At 46.0% G+C, this 27,422-nt stretch overlaps 1 long non-coding RNA gene and 1 pseudogene across 1 annotated transcript; one reads left to right on the forward strand and one right to left on the reverse strand.

Moving 5' to 3' along the window:
• Positions 1–3,443: 3,443 nt before the first annotated feature.
• Positions 3,444–27,079, reverse strand: LOC105874602 (uncharacterized). Its single transcript, XR_001155560.3, has 3 exons — positions 23,954–27,079; positions 11,627–11,720; positions 3,444–8,000 (listed from the first exon to the last, which is right to left on the reverse strand). It is a non-coding gene; the product is annotated as an uncharacterized LOC105874602 (long non-coding RNA).
• LOC105874600 (coenzyme Q-binding protein COQ10 homolog B, mitochondrial pseudogene) lies at positions 14,276–15,195 on the forward strand (annotated as a pseudogene).
• Positions 27,080–27,422: the final 343 nt, after the last annotated feature.

The raw sequence follows: 27,422 nt of genomic DNA on the forward strand, positions 1-27,422 counted from the left end.
TCCAATTGACTTATTTCTATTTTTAGTAGAGACGGGGTCTTGCTCTTGCTCAGGCTGACCTTGAACGATCCACCCACCTCGGCCTCCCAGAGTGTTAGGATCACAGGCATGAGCCACCACGCCCGGCCCCAAGTTTATAGTTTTATTACAAACATCAGCTTGTCTGATTTCTTCTCCTTCTCCTGTCCTTTCACCTGCCCCCGCTCCATTTATGCCCATGTCTGACCAGTCTCAAGTTCAGGACGGCAGACGCTGGCAGAAACAGCCTGTGCCGCTATTCCCGTCACAGTCCTCGGGTCTGATATGTAAATAAACCTTCCCGTTCTCAGACAGGTACCAGCTCCTGTGTTCCTGCCAAGGTGCACACGTGTGATGGAGAAAAACGCTGCCCAAACACCCACGGTAAGATCAAAGTGACGTGATGCTCTCGGTTGCTATCCCAGGAGAGGAAGACCTGTCTGTTCTATAGCCCCTGGCGTGCCGTACGCGCTCAGTTCATGCGAAGTGAGGTGTTCGTGGTCATCCTGAGGAGCAACGGGAGGAGGTAATGGTGTTAAAAGGAGCCAGAGGTAGTTTATCTCATTTTAAATCCTCAGAGAAACGATGACCGCCTCTAACAAACAGCTCTAAACGGGTTGCAGAAAGGTAGGTGTAGATTCAGTGATCAAAAGGTCATCGAGAAAACCAAAACGTGTAGTTTACATATTTAGAAGTGTGGGATCTACTACTTTTTAAGAATCTTTGGGTGGCCAGATTAGACCTCCCATGGGTTCTGGGTCTGCCTGGGACACGACAGCCGGGCTGACGGGTTTGCATGGCAGAGCAGATGTTTGGGAAACCCAGATTTTTGTGATGGAGTGATGGCTACCAAAAATACACTAATCGTCACTAACACAAATGCTCGAATTTAGACATTCTCAATATGCTTTTACTTGCTTAAAATCCAGGGAGTGAAAACGTCCAGTATTTACATCACAGGAAGACCATTATTTGTCTGATGAAAATGCTTGGACCTTGTGATACATTTGGACAATGGTCTCCACTCCTCTATCAAAAACATTTTAATTAAAAATTTTGAGTTATTATTCCTGACTTCAAGTCTCTCATAGTTCAAAATGATAAACTGAACGTTTTAGTGCCTAAAGAAGAAGATCTACTGTTACCAAAAAAGGAAAAGTAAAGAATTGGTACGAAACCAGCTCAGGGGAAAAAGAGAAATCACATCAACTTGCCAAATGAAGTATCTCTAGCTAACATATTCATAGCAGCTCTTCAAATTCCAGGTGATCGTCTTTCCTTTCTCAAGTAATACACCATTTCAAAACTCTATTTTAAAAGGGGAAAAAATTCATATTTCCAAATGTAGGATATATCATTACTCCCTTATTATTGTAAGGCTTGTGGTGGGCCCCCCCTTCCCTTCCTAGATTAAAAAGAAAAGGCCCACGAGAGCAGACCTGCCAGGGACAAACTGCCAGACCCCGAAGAGAAAAACCGCACCCAGATATCCACCTGATAAGAACATTTCAGCTCCTGGATTCTGCAAATACTGCCAGCCACTCCTATTTCTCAATGACCACCAAAGGTCACCCTAGCTCTTCCGGCCAAAAGTCCCTAGCCTGGCCAAACGGTATAAAAGGCTGCACCCCCTTCAAACAGGGGCAACTTCTGGGGCCCCCCTCTCTTGGGGCCCCAGAACCTCATCCAGGAGCACTAAATAAAGCCACGTGGTTTGGCCTCCACTCTTTCTCTCTGTCTTCTCTTTTCGCCACCACCAAAAATCTTACCTCTTAATTCCCCTATATGTTGTCTAGAAATAGAAAATATCTATAAAGACAAGGCCGGGCGCTGTGGCTCACGCCTGTAATCCTAGCTCTTGGGAGGCCGAGGCGGGCGGATTGCTCAAGGTCAGGAGTTCAAAACCAGCCTGAGCAAGAGCGAGACCCCGTCTCTACTATAAATAGAAAGAAATTAATTGGCCAACTGATATATATATAAAAAATTAGCCGGGCATGGTGGCACATGCCTGTAGTCCCAGCTACTCGGGAGGCTGAGGCAGGAGGATCACTTGAGCCCAGGAGTTTGAGGTTGCTGTGAGCTAGGCTGACGCCACGGCACTCACTCTAGCCTGGGCAACAAAGCGAGACTCTGTCTCAAAAAAAAAAAAAAATATATATATATATATATCTATAAAGACAAATATCATACATATGCAGATTACACTCTACTTTTTTTGAACCTAAATTTCTCTCAATCTTGATAGTCATGTTGAAGCACATAGTTACTCTGCAAATGACCTTGGTATTTTAAGATCTTCACTGGTGTGTTGACAATATATACCAGTTCAATAAAACAGTTTTATAAAAATAAGCCCAGTAGTGGGTAAATGTAACTTGACTTTGATACAAATGTATTTTAGTTTGTATCAAAACTGAAATAGGCTGGGTGCAGTAGCTCACACCTGTAATCCCAGCATTTTGGGAGGCCTAGGCAGAAGGATCTTTTAAGGCCAGGAGTTCAAGAGCATCCTGGGCAATATAACAAGACCCCATCTCTTAAAAAAAATAAATTATCCAGGTGTGGTGGCACACACCTGTAGTCTCAGCTACCTGGGAGGCTGAGACAAGAGGATCACTTTGAGGTTACAGTGAGCTATGATTGTGTCTCTGCACCCCAGCAAAACCCTGTCTCAAGAAACAAAAAGTAAGCAAACAAATAATAGACTTGACCATTTGTAATTTTTTTGGTTGAATTGTGTACTACCTAGTTATTTGCCAACCTTCATCTGAGACTCAGAAGATTGGAAATATGTTTCTTTCATTCCATTTGCCTTTAGTCCCATTTTAGGGAAGTACAGGAAAAGTAAAAAATTTAGTCACCAAGCTCATACTTTAAGAGAATTAGTTTAAAGAAAATCTAGGTTGGCCTGGCGCGGTGGCTCACGCCTGTAATCCCAGCACTCTGGGAGGCCGAGGAGGGCAGATTGCTTGAAGTCAGGAGTTCGAAACCACCCTGAGCAAGAGCGAGACCCCGTCTCTACTATAAATAGAAAAGAAATTCATTGGCCAACTAATATATATAGAAAACATTAGCCGGGCATGGTGGCGCATGCCTGTAGTCCCTGCTACTCAGGAGGCTGAGGCAGGAGGATTGCTTGAGCCCAGGTGTTTGAGGTTGCTGTGAGCTAGGCTGACGCCACGGCACTCACTCTAGCCTGGGCAACAAAGTGAGGCTCTGTCTCAAAAAAAAAAGAAAACAGAATCTAGGCAGGTTTAGGGACGAACATGTGTGGAGCTTGGGACTGAGGCACACGGAAACGGGGTCTGTGGACACATCTGCCAAGCACGGCTCAGCCTGCCGCCCGCCCAGTTTCCAGCTGTTCTGGGACTTGGTCTCTGACCCTCTGAGCCTGGACGTTCCTGAGCCAAACTAGAGTTCAGACACGTTGTTGTTAAGTATTCACGACCTCGTGACTCTGACCTATAACCCTTATTTCCTGGCTTTTACAGCCAGGTGAATAATTTATGTAATCATTAAAAACAGAAAAATCTCCGTCGAGTTTACTTGGTGAGCAACGACCAAGAATCACACAAAAGGAAAAATATCCTAATTACCAGAAGAATGAAAAGGTACTTCAGTTTCACGAATGTATTCTTGGGATTTATACGTACATGTTTGATTTGTTTTTTTTTTGTTTTTTTATGAAATCAAACCGTTTTTGTGTGCAAGACACATCTGCAACACCTTTTGAGAGCAAACTTATGAAAGCTCACAATCACGAGAAAGGCATTTTAGGTGTGTTCTCTTTCAGGGTTAGTGCACCACAGTTTTGCTCAGTCTGTTCATCTGTTTAATTGCCTTCTGTTATTGTTTTTTATGCAAGAAATACAGCCAGAGACCAGTGAATCAAAGCAATTATATTTGGCTTGCATTCCTCCAAACGAGAACAGAGCCTACTGACTGCAGCAAAGCTCTCCCCTCACCTGAAGCCTCACCCACACATGGTTTTCACCAACCTGCCTCGCTCATCTAGACAGGCGAATGGAGGAAGCAGGGCATTGCTCAAGTCAACCAAGCCCCCCAAAAAATCCGGAAGAAAAACACATTTTCTAAAGTACTGTATGGTTACTAATTTACACTGATTGGTTTTCAATATGTATTTTAGTCACCAGATAAAAAATCGCTCAGCACTTCTCTTGGGTAGTTAACATCCATGAGATAATTTGTGTTTAATACTAGTTGTAGAAATGGAAACAATGGCCAGAACTGCATGGAAAAGACTGAATCAGCTTGAACTGGGTCTTAATATCTGGAGAATCACTGTAATCACATTGGAGCAGCAGGACCACTATTTATACACACCTACTAAATAGTGTAGAGACGTCAGTATGCTCAGCCAAACTTGCAAAGCAAACGTTCTCGTCCTTCTGACTGTACACGTTCACAGAGAGGCACCGTGGCGGGAAACTGGGTAGAGACCACTTCCCTCACGCCCTGGACACGACCAGATGTGTCCTCTCCTCCGCAGCTTTCAACTCTGACAGGTATGAAGTAAATCGGCTTTTCCTACACGTCTCAACGGCAAGTCTGCCCGCGACTGGCCCGCAGCCAGGTTCCTGAGCTTCTCCACGGTGATTTTGGCTTTATTATTGCTTTTCTCCCTGTTTATCCTCAATAGTTATGTGCATTTATTTCTAAAATACAATTTATATGTTTTATGTCATACTTTAACGTCAGTTTCTCTTATAATTAACTCTTTCTTTGCTCCATCTTCAATTACAGGCCTGGCACAGTGGCTCACACCTGTAATCCCAGCACCTTGGGAGGCCAAGGAGGGAGGATCGCTTGAGGCCAGGAGTTCAAGGTTACAGTGAGCTATGATCAGACCACTGCACTCCAGCCTAGGCAATTGAGCAAGACTCTGTCTCTTAAAAAAAAAAAATCCTATCCTAGATGGTTAGATCTAAAGAAAAAAAATCCTAGATTTGTCTGCTTAACACAATCATTAAATGTTATCTTCTCATAAAAAATAATCTTTTGGGGTTTATATTATATTAATTTTTTTCCTCCTTATCTTTTACTTAGGTTTACTTTCTCATTCTCCAATACATTGTCCTTGGTTTTATAGTCTTCTAGCCAGTTTTCTGTTGGGTTCATCCACTTAGCATCATCCCTCTTTCTATAATATATTCTCATTTTTTATGTGTCTCTTCACTCCCTTGAGAAAAGAAGCTCACATTTGTAGTTTTAACCTACAGGTTAAAAAATCTCACATAATTTGGATAGCTGAATCCCAGCATTTTTTGTAGGCAATTTTGCAAACATGAATGAATTAAAGTGCCCTTTTAGCATGCTTTGTGTTACCTTGATTTTTTTTAACTATCAACATAGAGTCAAGGGTTTTCTACTAATTTGGCTTATGGAACTGGAATTCAGCCCTAAAACTGGCTTTAAAATAGATGACTGTGCAAACGAACAAACAAATGATGGCACAAATATAAGAAAAAGCAGAAGGGAAAAGTCAGCTCAAAAGGAGAAGATTAGAAAAGCATTCAAAATGAAAACAACTTTGGGAACCAATAATTTGCTTCTCTGATATCATCATCTCTAATTGTCTATTGATTCTACTTATCATGTTGGCCGCCCATGGTGCATTTGTGGTTTTGTTCCCTAGGGAGACTTGTCTGGACCTGCATATGTTGGAAGAAATTCCAGAATGCCTAGGCTAAAGATTAAAAAAAAAAAGTTGGAAGAATTGTAGGAATTGGCAACTTTAAGGGCACCATGGTAATCACGACACATGGTGCCTGATGGAATTGTCTTTGTCACTAATAGCTCTCTCTCCGGGCTGCCTTTTTACCTGCTAAACATGCAGGTGCTTCCCAGCTGGGCAGGGAAAATAAATGAATAAACAGATACCCAGGTGTCTCTGAAAGTATCTTTGTTTTCTGGGGAAAAAAACAAAAGTTCCAGGCCCATCTTGATTTTTCCCTTCTCTAAGACATAGGATCAGGTATTTTGAAAAGCCTTAGTTCTTTTTAACCAGAGCAATATTGGAGAAAAAAGAAAAAGTCAAATCGGGCACTAGGGTATATGAGACCGTCCTGCAGGACTGATGGGAAGAAGAAGAATGACATCAGAGAACATGCTGCTCGGCTTGCCGCGGTGACAGCAATCTTCTTCTAAAAAGAACAATGAATTCGTGTCAATGTTTTCAATCTGTCTCTTCTTCAACCCCTTTTGTCTTGCTCTGTTGAGAGAGGTTATTTTTCACTCTCTAGTTCATGTTAATTTTAATCTGCTGCATTACATACATTGTCATACTGAACCATTATCTTTACTGTGTTGTACCCAAAAACTTGAAATTCTTAGGATTGCTCTAATTTTAATTTTTGAGCCTCTGCCCAGGTGTTTTGGAATTGCCTCAAATATATGCAAGTCCAGAGAGCTCTCCTTGCTCCCCGATAGCCACCCCCAGAAGCTCCAACCGTCTTAAAAAGATAAGGAAACCCCATCCTCCCTGAGAATCCCAGCCACAAATCCAGCCCAGCCTGGGGAGCAGAATCAGTCAGTTGACACGTAATGGAAGATAATAATATGCGACGGGCAAGTTATTGGTTCTCCAAATTTATTTGTTTTTTTTTTTTAACAATGCTTCTCTAGATTTCTTTTCTTGAGCTGATTTTTCCTTTATGTTTTTTTTCTTATGCTTGTGCCAAACAAACAATATGCTTGCTTGTTTGCATATTCATTTATTTTAAGGCTGTCTCAGGGCTGAGTTCCAATTTCAGAAGTCCTTGGATACAGAACTATTATTTCAATGTTGCACAACCCCAATTATCCAAACCAGGCAAAAATCATCTGAAAATAAACTAAATTATAGCCAGGTTCATTAGAAAACTATATAAAATGGAATAGAGAATTATTTTCCTAGAAAGTTTATTTTGAATAACTCTTTTATTCACTCTGCGGTACTCCCTAGAACCACTTCATAAAAGACAAAAGCTCAATTGAATTATATCATGTTTCCATATTCAAGTTCGTTTGGGATATTCCTCTAATGACATTACATGCAATTCCCAGACACCTTGGCCTATCTAAGACACCTGTAGTCCAAGACTTTTTTTAACTCAACAAATCACAGCCACAGAAAGTTTTAGTGCAATGTATCCAGATTCTCACAACACCCAATGGCTGCACACAATCCTGCAGTCTATGACAACTGCCCAGTTGCCAGAGAGAGAAAACAGATCTACCTACACAGATCCCAGCCCCCACAAAGAATCCAATTACACTACAAAATTTTTAAAGAAAGAAAGAAACACGATTCCATTTCAATTAGAAGCATAGACAGGGAAATCTCTCGACTAAGAAATAACGTCTTCGGTCTTATTGTACCGTACCTGTCCATCATTCTTTTGGTGACAGAAGGGAGAGGTTTCCTTGTAACCGACAGAAGAAAGAAAACCCGAGGGCCCACATAGGCAATGTGGAGTTTTGTGTCAGGAAGACGAGGAGGTTGAGGACCGATGGTTTCTGGTTTCCGACTGAGCCGTGAGGTGAGGACATCATCTGGAGAGTGGACACGCAGGAGGGGTGCAGACTATTTGGGGGAGAGTGGTAGGAATGAAACGCAGTTGGCCAGTAGGAGGCACAGTGGGATCCACAGATAGAACCGAGTGTCCACATGAAGCTGTGCCCCTGAGTTTAAAGTGAAAGTCTTTGCCTGGGTTGCGTGGTCCAAAACGTCCAACTGCTCAGGGGCAAAGGAAGACTTTCGCCACTATGGTGCCCTGACCACCTTCCTTTTAGTCTTGTGAATGCCGGTGGTGGGGAGGGGAAAAGGGGAGGCAGGATGACCCGCAAGGGAGTCACTAAAATGCTGGAGCATGGGACCCACGTCAGCAAGCAGGGAGGGAGGACGGGAGGGCTGAGATGTGCTGTGGCCGAGGCACTGGATGCTTCGTCGGTGGAAGAGCTGAGTGACCTGAGCAATCGAGCTGAAAGAATAAGAGGTGGTAGTTGGAGAAATGAATGTTAGAGAACAAGACTTCAGAAGTGGAGATATTTGGGGAGATTGATTTCGTGGTTGTGACGTTGGAAATAGTTGCCAGGAATCAAGAAGAGGAAAAGTCATCATAGATGCCTTGAATCCTTTTTAGCTGTATGTTTTCTTTTTTTTTTTTTGAGACAGAGTCTCACTCTGTTGCCCAGGCTAGAGTGAGTGCCATGACGTCAGCCTAGCTCACAGCAACCTCAGACTCCTGGGCTCAAGGGATCCTCCTGCCTCAGTCTCCCGAGTAGCTGGGACTACAGGTATGCGCCACCATGCCCGGCTAATTTTTTCTGTATATTTTTACTTGGCCAATTAATTTGTTTCTATTTTTAGTAGAGTCAGGGTCTCACTCTTGCTCAGGCTGGTTTTGAACTCCTGACCTGGACTGATCCACCCGCCTCGGCCTCCAAGAGTGCTAGGATTACAGGCGTGAGCCACTGCACCTGGCCCTGTTAATTCTCTTTATTAAACTAAGAAACCTTCTTCTATTCCCAGGGTTTTTGTTCTAGTTCTCACTTGGAAATCAGGGATGTGTGTTACATTTTATCAAATGCTTTTTATCGTTTATTAAAATAAACATTTTTCTTCCTTAATCTCTTAATATAATGGATATTATTACATTAAAATGCCAATATTATTTCATGCAATTCAACATGAGTTGAATGGAGTGCTTGCTTGAGTGCTTGCTATGTGCCCCGCCCTAATTTAGATACTGGATATTCAGCAGTAAATAAAACGTCTGGTTTTTTTTTTTTTTTCAGACAGAGTCTCACTTTGTTGCCCAGGCTAGAGTGAGTGCTGTGGCGTCAGCCTGGCTCACAGCAACCTCAATCTCCTGGGCTCAAGCAATCCTCCTGCCTCAGCCTCCCGAGTAGCTGGGACTACGGGCATGCACCACCATGCCTGGCTAATTTTTCTATATATATTAGTTGGCCAATTGATTTCTTTCTATTTATAGTAGAGACAGGGTCTCGCTCTTGCTCAGGCTGGTTTTGAACTCCTGACCTTGAGCAATCCGCCTGCCTAAGCCTCCCAGAGTGCTAGGGTTACAGGCGTGAGCCACCTCGCCTGGCCATAAACTTTATAGAAAAAGAATTAGAGGGTACGAATCAAATTAACAGCGGCGGTTTCTCTGTAGAGGGAATTAGTAATGGGAGTGCGGTGAACAGGAACCCCAACGTGTTATGCTATAAATTTTTGTATCTGTTGAACCATTTGCAATGAGAATTTATTTGTTCATCATTTATATAATTTTTAAAAGAGAGAGGAAAAAAATAGCATGGAACTGCTGTGAAACTAGCAAAATTTTGACAGATGGTCTGTTAGAACTACCAGGAAAAAAATTGCAAGGATTGGGAAAATGACAGAGAAAAAATATCAGGTCAATATCCTCAGTTAATTAAAACTGAGAAAGAAAAGGAAGAGAGAGGTGGAGAAACAACCTAAATAGTTGGAACCTAAAACCGGAGCAGGAGAGCCTGAGGCACGGTTAGCTGTGACCACCACCCACCACGTCTGCGATTTATGAAGATCGTTTTGTCAGAATCAGACCATCACGAGTCTTTCCTGCAGCTCTACTTCAGAGAGGCTGGAAGGCATCATTTCTGTTCAACACCCAGGAGGAAACCAGCATGAGCCAAGACAGATTTAAATATCCTCAGAGGCAAGAGTTCTGTTTGCCAGCTTTTAAGGAGCCAGGATTTACTTGTCCCGATGAACCGAGATGCTGAGCAGAGAACAGATTCTCAAGGAAAAGGCAAAAGGCAAGGACCAAGCAGAATGGCATCTGCATGTCAGACATTTTCATCCAAAAGTCTTTTTTTTTTTTTTTTGTGAGACAGAGTCTCACTCTGTTGCTTGGGCTACAGTGCCGTGGCGTCAGCCTAGCTCACAGCAACCTCAAGACTCCTGGGCTCAAGCGATCCTCCTGCTTCAGCCTCCCAAGGAGCTGGGACTACAGGCATGCACCACCATGCCTGGCTAATTTTATTTATATATATGTATATATTTTTTAGTTGCCCAGCTAATTTGTTTCTATTTTTTTAGTCTAGATGGGGTCTTACTCTTGCTCAGGCTGGCCTCAAACTCCTGAGCTCAAATGATCCTCCCGCCTAGGCCTCCTAGAGTGCTAGGATGACAAGTGTAAGCCACCGCACCCGGCCTGTCCCATGTCCATTTCTGAAGTGTTGTCATTCCTAAGGGTTTATCCTGGGCCCTTTTCCTTCTTCTACTTTAAACATTCTGTCTTGTCAGCCCATCCTTTCTTTTTTTTTTTTTTTTTTTTTTGAGACAGGGTCTCACTTTTGTTGCCCTGGCTAGAGTGAGTGCCGTGGCGTCAGCCTAGCTCACAGCAACCTCAAACTCCTGGGCTCAAGCGATCCTCCTGCCTCAGCCTCCCAAGTAGCTGGGACTACAGGTATGCACCACAATGCCCGGCTAATTTTTTGTATATATATTTTTAGTTGGTCAATTAATTTCTTTCTATTTTTAGTAGAGACGGGGTCTCGCTCAGGATGGTTTCGAACTCCCAACCTCGAGCAATCCACCCGCCTCGGCCTCCCAGAGTGCTAGGATTACAGGAGTGAGCCACCGCGCCCGGCCAGCCCATCCTTTCTAATGGCTTTCGTCACCATCTATATGCTGATGCCTCCGTACCCAAATCTGCAGCCCAGCTCTCACTCCTGGCTCCAGAAGCCTCCATCTGACACCTGCCCGGCGTGTCTTCTCATTGATCTCAGAGGCAACCCAAGTCACATGTCCCAAACCAAAGTCATTGTTGCCCTCCTCAAAACCATTCCTCTTCCTGTGATCTCTTTTTTTTTTTTTTTTTAAACAAAGTCTTGCTCTCTTGCCTGGGCTAGAGTGCCGTGGTGTCAGTCTAGCTCACAGCAACCTCAAACTCCTGGGCTCAAGCGATCCTCCTGCCTCAGCCACTGGAGTAGCTGGGACTACAGGCATGCGCCACCATGCCCGGCTCATTTTTTCTATATATTTTTAGTTGTCCAATTAATTTCTTTCTATTTTTAGTAGAGACGGGGTCTCACTCTTGCACAGGCTGGTCTCGAACTCCTGACCTTGAGCAATCCTCCCGCCTGGGACTCCCAGAGTGCTGGAATTACAGGCGTGAGCCACTGCACCTAGCCCCTGTGATCTCTTTCCTTGTGACTAACACCAGCGGTGGCCCAATCAGATACCTGAGGATCCTTTTCCTCCCTTTTTCCAACCCCACGGGGCACTCCTGCCAGCAGGCCAGCCACCGTGGTCTCCCAGCTGGTTTCCCCTGAACACACCGTTGCATTTCCTGCCATGCCTGTCCCTGCCCCACCGCCCCACGCACACAGGTCCAAACTCTCCTTATCACAGTAGGTTAGAGTAATCTTTCTAGACTAAATGGAGTCCCCTGTTTTGAACCCCTCCATGAGGACCGGTTGGATGAAGTCCCAGCTCTTGCCTAGGGTGACAAGGCCCTCACTGATCTGGCACCTGCCTCTCCTCAGCCCTCCCTTCAAGCCTTCCTCCTTCAGGCCTTTTTTATCTGCCACCTCCCCAGGTTGACCTGGCCTCACTCACCTGGCATGGAAGTGGGACATGTTATCTCTGGAGTTAGACTTAGATGTGTGGCCTTGAGCCATTCATATAACTTCTCTGTGCTTCAGTTTTTTATCTGTGAAATAAGAATAGTAATAGTATCTACTTCACAGAGTTATTGTATATGTTGCATATATTGAGATAGTATATATCCAGCCCTCCTGCTTAGCAGCCGACTCGTCCCGGGCCCACAGTGCGCACTCTCCAATGGTCTCAGGGACAGTGAACTGGCCCCTGTTTAAAAAGTTTGAGGACCCCTGTTCTGAGCCTTTTGTGGGACGGTTCCCTCTGCCCAAAACATTCTTTTTCCCCTCAACCTCCTCCCCCACCAATCCCTACCCTTCTCCTGGACAGCCCTTACTCATACTTCAGGCCTTAATTTAGACTCCACTTCCCACCAGCAGACTCCCTCCACACCTCTGCACTTCCTCGTGTCATGTGTTTGTTACGCTGAGTCACCTTCCCTTGTTTACGACTTTGCACCTCCACTGGATCGGAAGTTCTGTGAGTATATGGGCCATATCCTTCCTGCTCACTCTCTTCCTGTGGGCTGGGTAATATCCTCCCAAAATTCACATCTTGAAGTCCTAACCCTCAGCGTCTCAGAATGTAATGTATTTGGTGAAGAGGTCTTGAAAGATGCAATTACCGTGTTTCCCCGAAAACAAGACAGGGTCTTATATTTATTTTTCCTCAAGAAGACACCCTAGGGCTTATTTTCAGGGGATGTGTTATTTTTTTTTTTTAAGTATAACAATCTATACTGATTCAAATTTAGTTAAGTTGTCTTTTTCTGGAACATCATCATCAACTCTCCAAACCCTGAATTCCATCCTGAATTTTTTGCGACTCTATTTCCTTTAGAACTATTGGCCCCAATCTCTCCTGTCGAGCCATAGAGCTCTCACGGGGCGGATGAGAAGGGCTGCTTGTCTTCTTTCCCGCTCCGGGACGAAATGCATGGATTGTGGACACGCTGTGCAGCCACGCCCATCACTAGGTCTTATTTTTGGGTTAGGGCTTCTATTTCGCAAATGCTTAGAAATCCTGCTAGGGCTTATTTTATAGGTAGGTCTTATTTTCCGGGAAACACAGTAAGTTAAAAACAGTCCTTTCAGGTGGGTCCTAATCCGATACAACTGGCAAAGAGACCATCTGGGCACAGACCTTTACATGCACAGAAGAAAGACCATGTGAGACAGGAGAAAATGCCATCCAGAAGCCAAGAAAAGAACTGAGAAGATATCAACCCTGCCACCACATTGATCTCAGACCTCCAGCCTCCGAAACCACAGGAAGATAAATTTCTGTTGTTTATGCCACCCAGTCTCTGTACTTTCGTATGGTATCCTTAGCAACCACTACACAGATACACAAAAACATGTCTAGCAGGCTGCCTTATGTACAAGAGGAACCCAGTAACACTTGTTTTACGAAAATGCATCACTTCTCATTCCTCTAGTCCTGTGAGGAAATGTCCCAGGAGCTGGAACAGCACTGACTAGCTAAGCCTTCTCCCCCAGACCCAAGATGCTGCAGAAATGTGAGATTAAACCAAAATCTAAACATAAACACCAGGTTCCAAATACTTGCAAATCATTTCCCTTCCCTTCTCCTTTTAGAAACGGATGGCAGGAAATCTTTTTTTTTTTTTTTTTTTGAGACAGAGTCTCACTTTGTTGCCCAGGCTAGAGTGAGTGCCGTGGCGTCAGCCTGGCTCACAGCAACCTCAATCTCCAGGGCTCAGCGATCCTACTGCCTCAGCCTCCCCAGTAGCTGGGACTACAGGCATGCGCCACCATGCCTGGCTAATTTTTTGTATATATATTTTTAGTTGGTCAATTAATTTATTTCTATTTTTGGTAAAGACGAGGTCTCTCTCGCTCAGGCTGGTTTTGAACTCCTGACCTTGAGCAATCCGGCCGCCTCGGCCTCCCAAAGTGCTAGGATTACAGGCGTGAGCCACCACGCCCGGCCGGCAGGAAATCTTAAAAGTTGTTTCGTAAACAGCTGAAGCAAAAGAGAATATCTGCAATACCTATATTCCCAGCAGCTTTGCTTCTGACTGATTTCATCACTGTTACTTAGTTAATAGGTGTTGGGTACTAACAAAATACTTATCCAGCTTAGAGTTAAATTTAGGAAATAGCCTACCCCTGCCAAGAACGTTTAAGAGTAATGTGTAACAAACAAGGTCCATGTAACAAACAAAGTTGCTGCTTAGAGGCATAACAAAGGGTCTGAGTTTCTGCATAGGCAAGAGTTGCCCAGCCCCACATTAATAAGGGCCTGGAGGCCACATGATAAGCACAGTGTTCCTATCATTGTTGCTTGGCCCTGTAAGATGGCTGGATAGTCAATGACGGGTAAGTTTCCTCAAGGAGGAACAACCTAAGACAGGCACAGCCTGGGGGGGGGGCAGCCAGGAGGAACTGGGGACGGAAAGTACCCCCTGTGGCTGCCTCGCTTAACCTTTGCTTATCTCAGCCTGTGACCTATGCTTTGAGCAACCGCCTGGAAACCTTGAGTCTGTGTCCTTAGGCTACATGTTCTGGAATTTATGGCCATTGCTGCAATGCCTAGGTGGTCACGAAAGTAACTTTGGCTCAGGAAGGCGGCGCCGCAGAACTGGTCCCGGGGGTAGCGACCGGCTTCTCTGAGACCGATCATGGCAGCTCGGACTGGTCAGAAGGCTCTGGGAAGGGTAGCCTCAGGATTCTGTCCGAAGTCGGCGACAGCAGCCAGAGCCCGAGCTCCAGCGCAGGAGCCTGCGTGGAAAGTCAGATATTTAGCTTCCTGTGGTATACTGATGAGCAGAACTCTTCCAATACATACCTCAATTTTGCCTAAGGAGATATATGCAAGAAGTTTGTTCAAAATCGCTGCACCATTAATAAACAAAAGGAAAGAATATTCAGAAAGGAGAATTTTAGGATATTCAATGCAGGAAATGTATGCTGTAGTATCAAGAATGGAGGAGTACAAGCATTTTGTTCCTTGGTGCAAAAAATCAGAAATAATATCAAAGAGATCTGGATATTGTAAAACACGATTAGAAATTGGGTTTCCACCTGTGTTGGAGCGATATACATCAGTAGTAACCTTGGTGAAACCACATTTAGTATAGGCATCCTGTACTGATGGGAAACTTTTCAACCATTTGGAGACTAGTTGGTGTTTTAGCCCAGGTCTTCCTGGCTACCCAAGAACTTGTACCCTAGATTTTTCAATTTCTTTTGAATTTCTCTCACTTCTGCACTCTCAGCTTGCCACATTGTTTTTTGATGGAGTTGTAAAGCAGATGGTGGCTGCCTTTGAAAGAAGAGCAGGTAAGCTGTATGGTCCAGAAACAAATATACCTCGGGAGTTAATGCTTCATGAAGTTCATCACACGTAAAGGCAAGAAAGAACTGGCGTCATCTACTTGTAACTTTAGTTTATTCACTTTTAATATGTGCTTTCATGATTTCTTTTCAGAAGTCAAAAAGCATTTGTTAAACCCAGCTCTGATTATAAACTTGTACCACTGAAAATTTGCACATAGAGCATGGACCCACGTGTACATAGAATTACGTCTTCAATCAAGTGTAATTCAGAGTAATATCTTCATTATCATGTTCTGCATTACAGTAATGGGATGTCATCACCATTGCTAGAATACTGACATCACTCCCCTGAGCAGAAATTGAAACTGTAGATTTAAACCTTTTAATTATCACCTCACCTGAAAGAGGCTAGTTGAGATACTCACACAGCATGTATTATATTAACCATATCACGCTTAAGTTATTAAATTCAGACTATTTGTAACTTATTGTTATAGGGCCTGCCGTGTGGCCTAGGATATTTTGAATAATCATCATATATTTAAAGTAAAAACTTTGATTTAAAAATACTGTTAATGAAGGTTCCCTGGCACTTGTAGGTATTTTAAAATTGTTCTTGTAGGAGTAGATAATTCAGTGCCATCATGAGGTTAGCTCCCAGATAAACAGTGAATTTTATTTTTTTTTCATTTTTGGTAAGTAGTCCAGAGATTTAAGCTACTGATTTCCAATAGTTTGCAGCCTTCTCCTAGGTACTTTGGCTGTTCTTTCAATAATGCTAATTTCATTTCAAATTTTGTCTACACCAGTAGGCAACAGATGAAAATAAGTTGGTTTGTGTATCTCCAGTACTATGCACCCCTATTTTCTATTTATTGTGTGTACTCATTTTCAATAATGTATTTCAAACTGCTATTTTTTTAAACGAATCAATGTAAGGACCCAAGCAGTAATTTAATAAAGTTAATTTGTTAAAAAAAAAAAAAGAAAGTAACTTTGATTTTTTTTTTGAGACAGAGTCTCACTTTGTTGCCCAGGCTAGAGTGAGTGTCGTGGCGTCAGTGTAGCTCACAGCAACCTCAAACTCCCGGGCTCAAGCAATCCTCTTGCCTCAGCCTTCCCAGTAGCTGGGACTACAGGCACGCGCCACCATGCCTGGCTAATTTTTTCCATGTATATTATTTGGCCAATTAATTTCTTTTTTATTTATAGTAGAGACGAGGTCTCGCTCTTGCTCAGGCTAGTTTCAAACTCCTGACCTTGAGCAATCCGCCCGCCTCGGCCTCCCAGAGTGCTAGGATTACAGGCGTGAGCCACCTCGCCGGGCCCGATTTTTTAGGGTATAACAATAAAATGACTGGTGCGTTCTGCACTGCAGTCTTGAACCATCTTTGTGTGGGTCTGTGTCTTTCTTTTTGTGTCTCTCTTTTTTTTTTTTTTGCTTTTCTTTTTTATTTCAGCATATTATGGGGGTACAGATTTTAAGGTTTCAATAAATGCCCATTTCCCCCCCTCCCCCCAAAAGTCTGAGTCTCCATCATGACCATCCCCCAGATGGTGCACATCTCACTCATTATGTAAGTATATACCCGCCCCCCTCCCCCCTCTCACCTGCCCAATACCCTATTACTGTAGTACCTATGTGTCCACTTAGGTGCTACTCAGTTAATACCAGTTTGCTGGAGAATATATCTGGTGCTTGTTTTTCCATTCTTGGGATACTTCACTTAGTAGTATGGGTTCCAGCTCTATCCAGGAAAACACAGGATGTGCTATATCACCATTGTTTCTTAGAGCTGAATAGTACTCCATGGTATACATATACCACATTTTATTAATCCATTCTTGGATTGATGGGCACTTGGGCTGTTTCCACAGCCTTGCAATTATGAATTGTGCTGCTATAAACATTTGAGTGCAGGTGTCATTTTTGTAGAGTGTCATTGGATCATTTGGGTAGATGCCCAGCAATGGGATTGCTGGATCAAATGATAGATTCACTTGTATCGCTTTAAGGTATCTCCATATTGCTTTCCACAGAGGTTGAACTAGTTTGCAGTCCCACCAGCAGTGTAGGTCTTTTTTTTTTTTTTTGAGACAGAGTCTCGCTTTGTTGTCCAGGCTAGAGTGAGTGCCGTGGCGTCAGCCTAGCTCACAGCAACCTCAGACTCCTGGGCTCGAGCGATCCTTCTGCCTCAGCCTCCCAAGTAGCTGGGACTACAGGCATGCGCCACCATGCCCGGCTAATTTTTTATATATATATCAGTTGGCCAATTAATTTCTTTCTATTTATAGTAGAGACGGGGTCTCGCTCTTGCTCAGGCTGGTTTTGAACTCCTGACCTCTAGCAATCCGCCCGCCTCGGCCTCCCAGAGAGCTAGGATTACAGGCGTGAGCCACCGCGCCCGGCCTGCAGTGTAGGTCTTTTTTTGTCTCTTTGTGTTCTGTGTTCATCCCCCATCCTGCAAACGGGCCACAGCAAATGGTAGTAGGTACTTGAGAAAGTCACCAAAACTTCTAAGGTTGTCTGTAAGCAGGCATCCATCTGATAGCCCCATATACGTCAGGTGCCCACATTTAGCATGAAAACTGTAAACGGGAAGGAAATATTCTAATACTCATGTGGGTGCTCTTGAGGAAACCACTTTCATTCCTTCCTTCACCTTCTCTTGATAGGCTGAGGACAACCTGAACCAGAAAAGCAAATGGAATGATTCTTCTGTCTTTACTATGCTAATATATTACCATGTGGAGGTCATTTAACCTCTTTCCCTAGAGCAAAAAATGAAATGCCCTAAAATTTGCAGATCCATTTGAATGCAATATTGCTGAAAAATTAGAAGCACGAACAAAAACTCAAAATCTGCAAGGAAATAGTTTTATGTTGCTTCCCATTTAGTTTAAAATTCTTAATCATCTAAGATTTCTATAAAGGCAATATTAAAGAAAATCTTTTTTTTTTGAGACAGAGCCTCACTCTGTGCCCAGGCTAGAGGGCCGTGGCATCAGCCTAGCTCACAGCATCCTCAAACTCCTGGGCTCAAGCGATCCTCCTGCCTCAGCCTCCCGAGTAGCTGGGACTACAAGCATGTGCCACAATGCCTGGCTAATTTTTTCTATATATATTTTTAGTTGGCCAATTAATTTATTTCTATTTTTATTTAATTAATTTATTTATTATTTATTTTTTAGATAGAGTCTCATTTTGTTGCCCAGGCTAGAATGAGTGCTGTGGCATCAGCCTAGCTCACAGCAACCTCATCTCCTGGGTTCAAGGGATCTTCCTGCCTCAGCCTCCCGAGTAGCTGGGACTACAGGCATGCACCACCATGCCCGGCTGAGTTTTTGTATATTTTAGTTGGTTAATTAATTTCTTTCTATTTTTAGTAGAGACGGGGTCTCGCTCTTGCTCAGGCTGGTTTTGAACTCCCGACCTCGAGCAATCCGCCCACCTCGGCCTCCCAGAGTGCTAGGATTACAGGCGTGAGCCACCGCGCCCAGCCTAAAGAAAATCTTTTTTAAAAAAGTGTGAATGTGGCCGGGCGCTGTGGCTCACGCCTGTAATCCTAGCTCTTGGGAGGCCGAGGCAGGCGGATTGCTCAAGGTCAGGAGTTCAAAACCAGCCTGAGCAAGAGCGAGACCCCGTCTCTACTAAAAAAAAAAAAAAAAAAAAAAAGTGTGAATGTGCCAAATCAATTTCTAGACAACAAAGGAACCTTAAGTTTCCCAATCTTGCAATTTTAAAATATTTTCAGAAAACAGAAAACATTCTTTCCATCAGAAACACCTGCCTTCCTTTGCCACTGCCGTGTGTGGCGTGGGGTGAAAACCACGGCCTGTGGCCTCACAGACACTTGAGTCTGCACGTTGGCATCATTGCGTGGCTCCGGGCAAGCTATCTAGTTCATCTGAGCCTTGGTTTCCCTTTCTGCAAAATGAGCATAGTAGCACTCACCTCATACTGATATGAGGTTTAATGAAACTGTGAAGCAGCAACGTGATACCTGATGTCTAGTGGGCATTTAACAGCGATCAGTCTCCGTCCCTTCCTGAGAAGGACAAAACAAAGGCACCTACGGCGTCTCCTCCAAACTCACAGAGAATGTTGGTTGTTTGCACGCTTCATTCCCCAACCCCCTGCACAGAGAGCGCATGTCCAGGTTAACGCCACACTTAAAGGTCTGCCCTTATACGTGCTGCCGGTCAGGGTGATGATGATGATGGCAGGAAGTCTTGCCTGTTTAAACTCTGTCTTTGGAATTGGGTGTGTCGCTCTTAGCGCAATCTAAGCGCTACTCAAGCAATCGCTCACTTCTTCAGTGTTCACTAAAAGCTTCTTCAGACATGTCGCTAAGGGGGAGGGGGGCAAGGGCAACACACATGACTTTAACATTTATACCCCCATAATATACTGAAAAAAATAAATAAAAATAAAAAACAGGTCGCTAAAAAGAATTATGAATGTTGATCTTCGAGCGCTATGCCAGAAACAGTAAATATTTGCCCCATTTGATGCCAGAGGACACGTGAGGCCTCTGTGTCCGTCTCACCAACGGGGGACGGCACCCCGGTGCCTGCGAGGCTCGGGGACCTGCCAGAGAATCGGGGACACCTTCTCCTAGGGAGATCGCAGAGCCTGTTTGGAAGAAACGTTTTCACAAGCTGCTCGGGCGAAAGCGCAGGGTTTTAGGGCCTGCTACGGCAACAGGAAATAAGAGCTAGATGGAGGCGATGAAGCAAGGAAGAACATTTCCTTTGCTCTTGAGAGGAAGGAGAGAGAAGTGGAGGAGAGGGAAAGGGCTGAGCCTGTGGGTCAGAAGGCCCCACTCTCCTCCCCAAATTCTAAGGAAATTCTACAGAATCCACCCACTCCTGGCGTAAATTGGTTTCTTGTAGAAATCAGGGAAGGGAGAAGGATGAAAAGACCCAGCTAACAACTGGGTTCCCTCAAGAAGCCTCAGCTGCTCTCTTCCTGCCCTGCAGGTGGTGGGAGCCGTGAACATCAAACCATTTACTGGTCTCGAGGACCAGCCCATCCTCGGCCTCGCCTGTGTCCCATGACTGCCGCCGAGCAAAGGACAGGCCCTCGGATTCCGCACACCTGACTGCCCGAAGGCACAGGAGCAACCGGAGGGGCAGGTGTGAGAGCCTGCCCACCCTGGGGAGGGACAGACAGAAGCGTGCTGTGCGGCTGCCAGAGCAGCACTCTGAATCTAGCGCGGACGCCACCTGGAACTCCGCCAAGGAGAAACATCCAGTCAGAGTGATTGAGCAAAGCACTTTCGCCTGCTACTCTGCTGCTGGACTTAATCAGAAGGCATTTATCAAGTGCTTACTCACCTGCCGTGCTGGAGGCCCGCAGAGCGTGCACCTGGCCCCCCAGGGCAGTTTGCGATGTGGGGAAGGGGCGAAGTGGGGATGGGAAGGAAGCTGAGATTTCACGAGTTCCTCATGTGCCGATCACATGGAGCGTAAGGGGTTGGAATTTTACCATCGCCTCACAAGGTGAGTATCGTTTTTGTCCATTTCACAGGTAAGGAAGGTGAGACTCGGGTGAGTCACAGAGCTGGAATCCCAGCTGAGTCGGCTGACTCCAGGCTCTCTGCTCCACCCCCCTCAGCCCTGGGGGAGGGCAGGCCACAGGGCCACGTGTGCTCAGAATAAAACACCCCCTAAGACAATACGGGGCAACTCGCAGCATTTGGAGCTGGGAGGCAGACATGGGCATAGCATATAATTTGGGATCAAAGGAAGTATGTCCCGTAGACATTCTGAAAAAGACTTTTTCACTCAGACCCTAAAATTTGAGGCGAAACACCTTGCTTATTATCCCAGGCTTGAGGGAACCATCAGCAGTGATCTGAGGAGCAGCTGTCTCCCCGCAGGCTGGTTATGGGGCGGAGATCACCTGGTTACGGGACTGAGATCACCGCTGGCTCCAGTGCCCAGGCGCTGGGTGGCGAGCCCGCCCAGACGGGGGCGGGGCCACAGGAGTGAAGCCGCAGGTGTGGCAAGAGCCACAGCAAACCTGCTCACCTAGAAACCACTGCTGGCCGGGCATGGAGGCTCACGCCTGTCATCCTGGCACTCCGGGAGGCTGAGGCAGGAGGATCACTTAAGGCCAGGCATTCGAAACCAGCCTGAGCAAGAGCGAGACCCTGTATCTACTATAAATAGAAAGAAATTAATTGGCCAACTAATATATATAGAAAAAATTAGCCGGGCATGGTGGCACATGCCTGTAGTCCCAGCTACTCGGGAGGCTGAGGCAGGAGGATCGCTTGAGCCCAGGAGTTTGAGGTTGCTGTGAGCTAGGCTGACGACACGGCACTCTAGCCTGGGCAACAGAGTGAGACTCTGTCTCATAAAGCAAAACAAAACAAAGAAACCCACTGCTGCTGGCGGCTTGGCAACACACCAGGAGCATCCTGCCCGTCAGCCACGTGGCCGTCTGTCCCACGCCTGGCACCAGCCTGACGCTCACTGTCAGCACCTGGTGTTTGAGGGATGCCTGCCCTGCCCTGCCCTGCCCTGCCCTGCCCTGCCCGGCGACACTCGTCCTGTGCCTGCGGCCTTTGTGCTCACATGGACCCCAGCGACACGTCCCGATGGAACTCGTGAAGACCGAGAGTGACTACCCACTGGATCGGTGCCCTCTGGCCTCTCCCCACTGCTCCTCCATAACTCTCTTTGTTGCCCGGGCCAGAGTGCCATGGCGTCAGCCGAGCTCACAGCAACCTCACACTCCTGGGCAAAAACCATCCTCCTGCCTCAGCCTCCCGGGTAGCTGGGGTTACAGGCATGCACCACCACGCCCACTAATTTTTCCATGTTTTGTAGAGATGGGGTCTCAATATGTTGCCCAGGCTGGTCTGGAACTCCTCACTTCAAGCGATCCTCCCTCCTCGGCCTCCCAGAGCACTAGGATTACAGGCGTGAGCCACACGCCTTCTATCCTTTCTCTCATCGATCCCATTTCCTACCTTCCATGAGTTATCCGTTTCCCCAACTTCCCCCTCATTTCCCTTCGAGTCCAGTTTAACCACCATTGGTTCCGTGTTCACCGCTGAGCGGGCCATGCGTGATGGATCACACTTTAGAGTCCACAGTGAAGTTGGGGGCGATAAGGCAGAACTATGAAACTCCTAGTGTTACAGGAAATAATTATTATCGGGGGATCAGTTAATAATAAATGTTGCGAACTTAGATCTAAATGAATGAAAAAGGATTTGTCTTCTTTTTGACCTTCTAACTGAATCTCTCCCTTAAATTTTGCTAATTTCTCACTCATCAAAAGATAAAGGTCAGTTAAAAGTGTGTAAAGCACGGGAAAAATACTTTAAAGCAGTTTCGGGCTGTTGCTTTCAAGCGCTGCGAAAGGCTGCGGGGGGGAGCGGGAGCCCCGTGGGCGTGAGGACAGGCAGCCTTCCTTTGAAGTTTGCCTTAAGAGGTGCAGGGGCACAGCGGGTTCTGTTACACGGACGGACTGCACACTGGAGAAGCCTGCTTTCTGTGCCGTCCCCTGAACAGTGCTCACGGTGCCCCATAGGTGCGTTTTCACCCCCCCACCCCCGCCTGCCCCCCAAGTCCCCAGTGTCTGCTGCGTCCCTGTGTGACCACGCGTGCCTGTGTGACCACGCGTGCCTGTCGCTCCCACTCAAAAGTGAGGACACGCAGCGTCCGCTTTTTGTTCCTGAGCTACTTAGGATAACGACCTCTGGCTCCATCCGAGTTGCTGCGTCCTAGCTCACTGTGTCATTCCTTTTCATGGCTGAGTCGTACTCCGTGGTGTGCACACGCGTGTGCATGTGTGTGCACACTCTTTATCCACTCACCAGCAGATTGGCATTTAGGCTGGCTGCACGTGTGCGGCTGTGAATGTGCTGCGACGAACACGTGTGCGGGACAGGTGCGATTTCGATGCACAGGTGCGTCCTGCCTGCGTCAGGGCCCGTGCGGCGCTGAAGAGACCTTCACCCCCCAGCGCCTCTTGGTCTGGAGTCCCCGCGGACTCTTCCCCACATTCCTGCTCTGTTTTTTTTTTTTTTTTTTTTTTTTTTTTTTTTTGAGACAGAGTCTCACTTTGTTGTCCAGGTTAGAGTGAGTGCCGTGGCGTCAGCCTAGCTCACAGCAACCTCAAATTCCTGGGCTCAAGCGATCCTCCTGCCTCAGCCTCCCGAGTAGCTGGGACTACAGGCATGCGCCACCATGCCCGGCTAATTTTTTATATATATATCAGTTGGCCAATTAATTTCTTTCTATTTATAGTAGAGACGGGGTCTCACTCTTGCTCAGGCTGGTTTTGAACTCCTGACCTTGAGCAATCTGCCCGCCTCGGCCTCCCAAGAGCTAGGATTACAGGCGTGAGCCACAGCGCCCGGCCCTGTTTTGTTTTTAATTTCTCCAGCTACAATTCCCCAAGTCTGATGCAACGTGTAACTCAGAACACGACCACCTGTCGGCCCAGCAGCCCTGTGGCGTGTCCAGAACGCAGCACTGGCTGTGGCACCGGCTTCGGCCCAAACGGCTCCTCCTTGCTTCCCACCACTCGAGCCCAAACCCTGGCCTGGTCCCGGTGCCCGGGCCCCTCCTCGGCCACGCGTCCTCCTGGGTCCCCTGGTGCCTGTTGTCTCAGGCCCTCCACGCCCCTCTGCCAGCCTGGGCCGCTCTCCGGCCTCCGCTCCCAGGTGACCCTTTGCGAGTTCCCGCCTGTCCCTCATTCACACCCGAGGCCAGCAGTGTCTCCTGGGGACACGTTCTCTCCCCTCCCCTCTGCAGCCAACCCTCTGCAATGCGCCGTCCCCGTCCCTGTCCCCTTCCCTCAGACCACCACACAGTCCGCCACACTGTGAGGGTCGGCACGTGTGGCGACCAGACCCACAGTCCTGTCTGTGCTGTCACTCTTGTGTGCCCAGCCCCCAATGGTGGCCCAGGGTGGCAAGTGTGGGTCCCGCCAGTTTGAGGATGTTCCCACGAGACCTACCTTTGCTCCCTAGACAAATTCCCTCTCCCTGGGCCTGTGGATGGATGGACTCATCGGACTGTGGTGCCACCCGGTGAAAAAGTTCTGTGACTTTTTTTCCAGTCTTAGAGGTAGACCTTAAGAAAAAAAACAAAAGAGGCATCCTGGGTCAAAGGCCCTTTCATTTTCTCAAGGCAGCTTCTAGTTCTATGTTTAGTCTTTTGAGGAACTCCCAGACTGTTTATGGCTGCACCCTTTCCCAATCCCACCAGCAATGCGTGGGAGTTCTCACTTTCCCACACCCTCACCACCACTTCTTATTTTCCGTTTTTCTGAGTATAGCCACCCTAGGAGGTATGAAGTGGTATCTCACTGTGGTTGGATTTGCCTTTCCCTAATAATTAATGATGTTTGAACATATTTTTATGCACTTATTGAGTATTGAGTGCATCATCCTTGGGGAAATGTCTGTTCAAGTCCTTTGCCTACTTTTTTTTTTTTTTGAGACAGAGTCTTACTCTGTCGCCCGGGCTAGAGTGCCGTGGCGTCAGCCTAGCTCACAGCAACCTCAAACTCCTGGGCTCAAGGGATCCTCCTGCCTCAGCCTCCCAAGTAGCTGGGACTACAGGCATGAGCCATCATGCCCGGTTAATATATATATATATATATATATATATATATATATATATATGTTGTCCAGCTAATTTCTATTTTTTGTAGTAGCGACATACTCATCTACAAATTTATGTATTATTTGTTTTTGTCTTCCATTTTTTCTCCTTTTTAACACTCAATGTAACCTAATTTTCACTTAAAGGATATAGCCATCCTAGCTTATATTAACGAAGGTGTTGTAAACAGCAAAACAGTGGATGTTCTAACTTATTTGTACTTTGTCCAAACAATGTTAGAGTTTCTGAAGTTACAAGCTTTTCACATATAAATATTGGAAAATCAAGACAATTATTTTATAAGGGGGACACTTTCAAATATTTTTCTTTTTTTTTTTGAGACAGAGTCTCGCTTTGTTGCCCAGGCTAGAGTGAGTACCATGGTGTCAGCCTAGCTCACAGCAACCTCAAACTCCTGGGCTCAAGCAATCCTGCTGCCTCAGCCTCCCGAGTAGCTGGGACTACAAGCATGAGCCACCATGCCCAGCTAATTTTTTCTCTATATATTAGTTGGCCAATTAATTTCTTTCTATTTATAGTAGAGATGGGGTCTTACTCTTGCTCAGGCTGGTTTTTAACTCCTGACCTCGACCAATCCTCCCGCCTCGGCCTCCCAGAGTGTTAGGATTACAGGCGTGAGCCACCACACCCAGCCTTTCAAATATTTTTAAAGACCTCAACACATAGGATTATGAATTGAAAGAAAAATTTTACTTCTTAACTGTCTAGAACTTAATTAAACAAGATGTCACAATGAAAAGCTTAAAGCCCCATCTTCTGGTTATTCCTGATAGCCGGAAGGAACTCTTCCCATGAAAATGCTGCGGACTGATCTGGCTGGATGCCAGAGCCCGGCACCTAGCATTACAGTAGAATCAGGATTGAGCGGAGATGAGGTCAGCTCTATAATTATAATACTAATAGCCTTGATTTTCATAAAGGTTACAAAATTCATTTTCATCCTGAGTTTCTGTATTTTCCTTAAAACTTTCAGCGAAATTATGTTTTTGGTCTGAAATTTCACATATTTGGTATCTCTCGAAAAATAAATTATTTTTGAAAACAAATTTTGAAAATTTGTTCTTCCATTCCCAAATTAGTCAGTGAAACCATAAAAATTTTTTCTGCCTTCAAAAACAAGTGTGTTTTTAAATGTTAAAATTTTGAGATCTCAAGAACTTTAGCAGAAAACAAACCAAAAATGAGGGGACAGGTGCTGGCTAACAGGTCCAAAATTTCACAGGTTCTGTGAAGGACCTCTAGCAGAGTCCTTTGTTACTGAAATTTGAAAAGTCCAGTTACAACTAGATTCTATTTGTGGCACATGGTTGTCTGAAAAACACAAACGTTTGTGAAACAGATAAATGGAAACCGAAATATTTTCAATTGCTTACAATATTCTTATACTTATTCGTAGAAAAAACATTTTTTACTATAACATTAAGATGTAAAATTCAAACCTGCATGGCTATTTGAGAACCCTGGTCTTAGCCAGTGTACTACAGCTGTTAAAGTGCAAGCCTTGACGTAATACCTAAGTGAAATGTGTGAACCTCGATATCGGATCCTCATTGGTGAAAAAAAAAGCAGTTAAAAAAGACATTTGGAAACCATTTGGACTATTTTGCTATAGGTAAATATGGAATGACTTAATTTAGTAATGCAATAATGATATTATGGTTCTGTGGGAAAATATCCTTATTTTAGGCAACAAAGTATCTAGGAATGAAGTTTCATATTGTTCGCAACTTCCTTTCAAATGGTTCATTTAAAAAAATGTGTGTGAACACACACACACACACACACAGCAACTGCTACATAAGATTAGCAACTGATGAATCAACGTGAGGGTACATGAGAATGTTCATTGTACTCATCTTTCAACATTTCTGTAGGCTTGAAAATCCTCAAAATAAAACGGTAAGGTGAAGTGCATGCGCGCAAAAGCCTGGAGAAATGATCCACAGAATTTCAGGACTGTGAGACTTCGAGGCCTGGAGCCTGAGTCCGCGTCCGACGTCGGAGCGCCGCAGCTCTACCTGCCGGCCTCACCCGCGACCGCGCCGTCTCTGCACGTCACCTGGGAGAGCACGAACTCGTGTGCCCCGAGGCCCCCAGGCGTTCTCTGGGGGCTGGCAATAGCAGAACGTCTCGCTTTCCTCGTTTGCTTGCCTTTTTACAATCATTAACATTTTCAGAGAGTGTCATTAAAGTTCTCTTATTTTATTTAAAAAGAAACAGAAGCCTTAGACATCCCTGTTTTGCTTCCGGGTGCAGGATTTCACGCCGGTTCCAAGCACGCCAGCGAACGAGAGCTACGGAGGACCACCGAAGTTACCGTTCTAGACAGAAGCAAGCGGCGGCAGAAAACAGTTAACTTCTCGCGCTAGGCTCGCACCGCAACGCCCGGGTCGCCGGGTCAGAGCCGCCCGGCCGGTGCAGCCCAGCCCGGGACGGAGCAGGCGCAGCGGGGCACGCCCCCTCCGCCTCGGCCAATCGAGAGTGAGGAGGCGTGGCCGGGCGGCCGGAGGCGGTGCGGGCGCAGAAGAGGGCGTGTTTGGGGCGGGGCCGGCAGATCAGAGGAGGAGGCGGGGCGCGGAAGGGGCGGGGCCGTGGGGGGGCCTGCCGGGTCCCAAGGAGGAGGGGCGGGTGCAAAAGGGGCTGGGCTGGGCTGGGGCCGGTAGATCAGAGGAGGGGCGGGGCGCAGAAGGGGGCGGGGCGCAGAAGAGGGCGTGCCTTGGACGGGGCCAACAGCTCCCAGGAGGAGGCGGGGGACGTGGAAGAGGCGGGGCTGGGGCGGAGCCAGCCGGCCCCAGGAA

Source organism: Microcebus murinus, chromosome 15 (genome assembly GCF_040939455.1).
Source record: "Microcebus murinus isolate Inina chromosome 15, M.murinus_Inina_mat1.0, whole genome shotgun sequence".
Classification (NCBI taxonomy): domain Eukaryota; kingdom Metazoa; phylum Chordata; class Mammalia; order Primates; family Cheirogaleidae; genus Microcebus; species Microcebus murinus.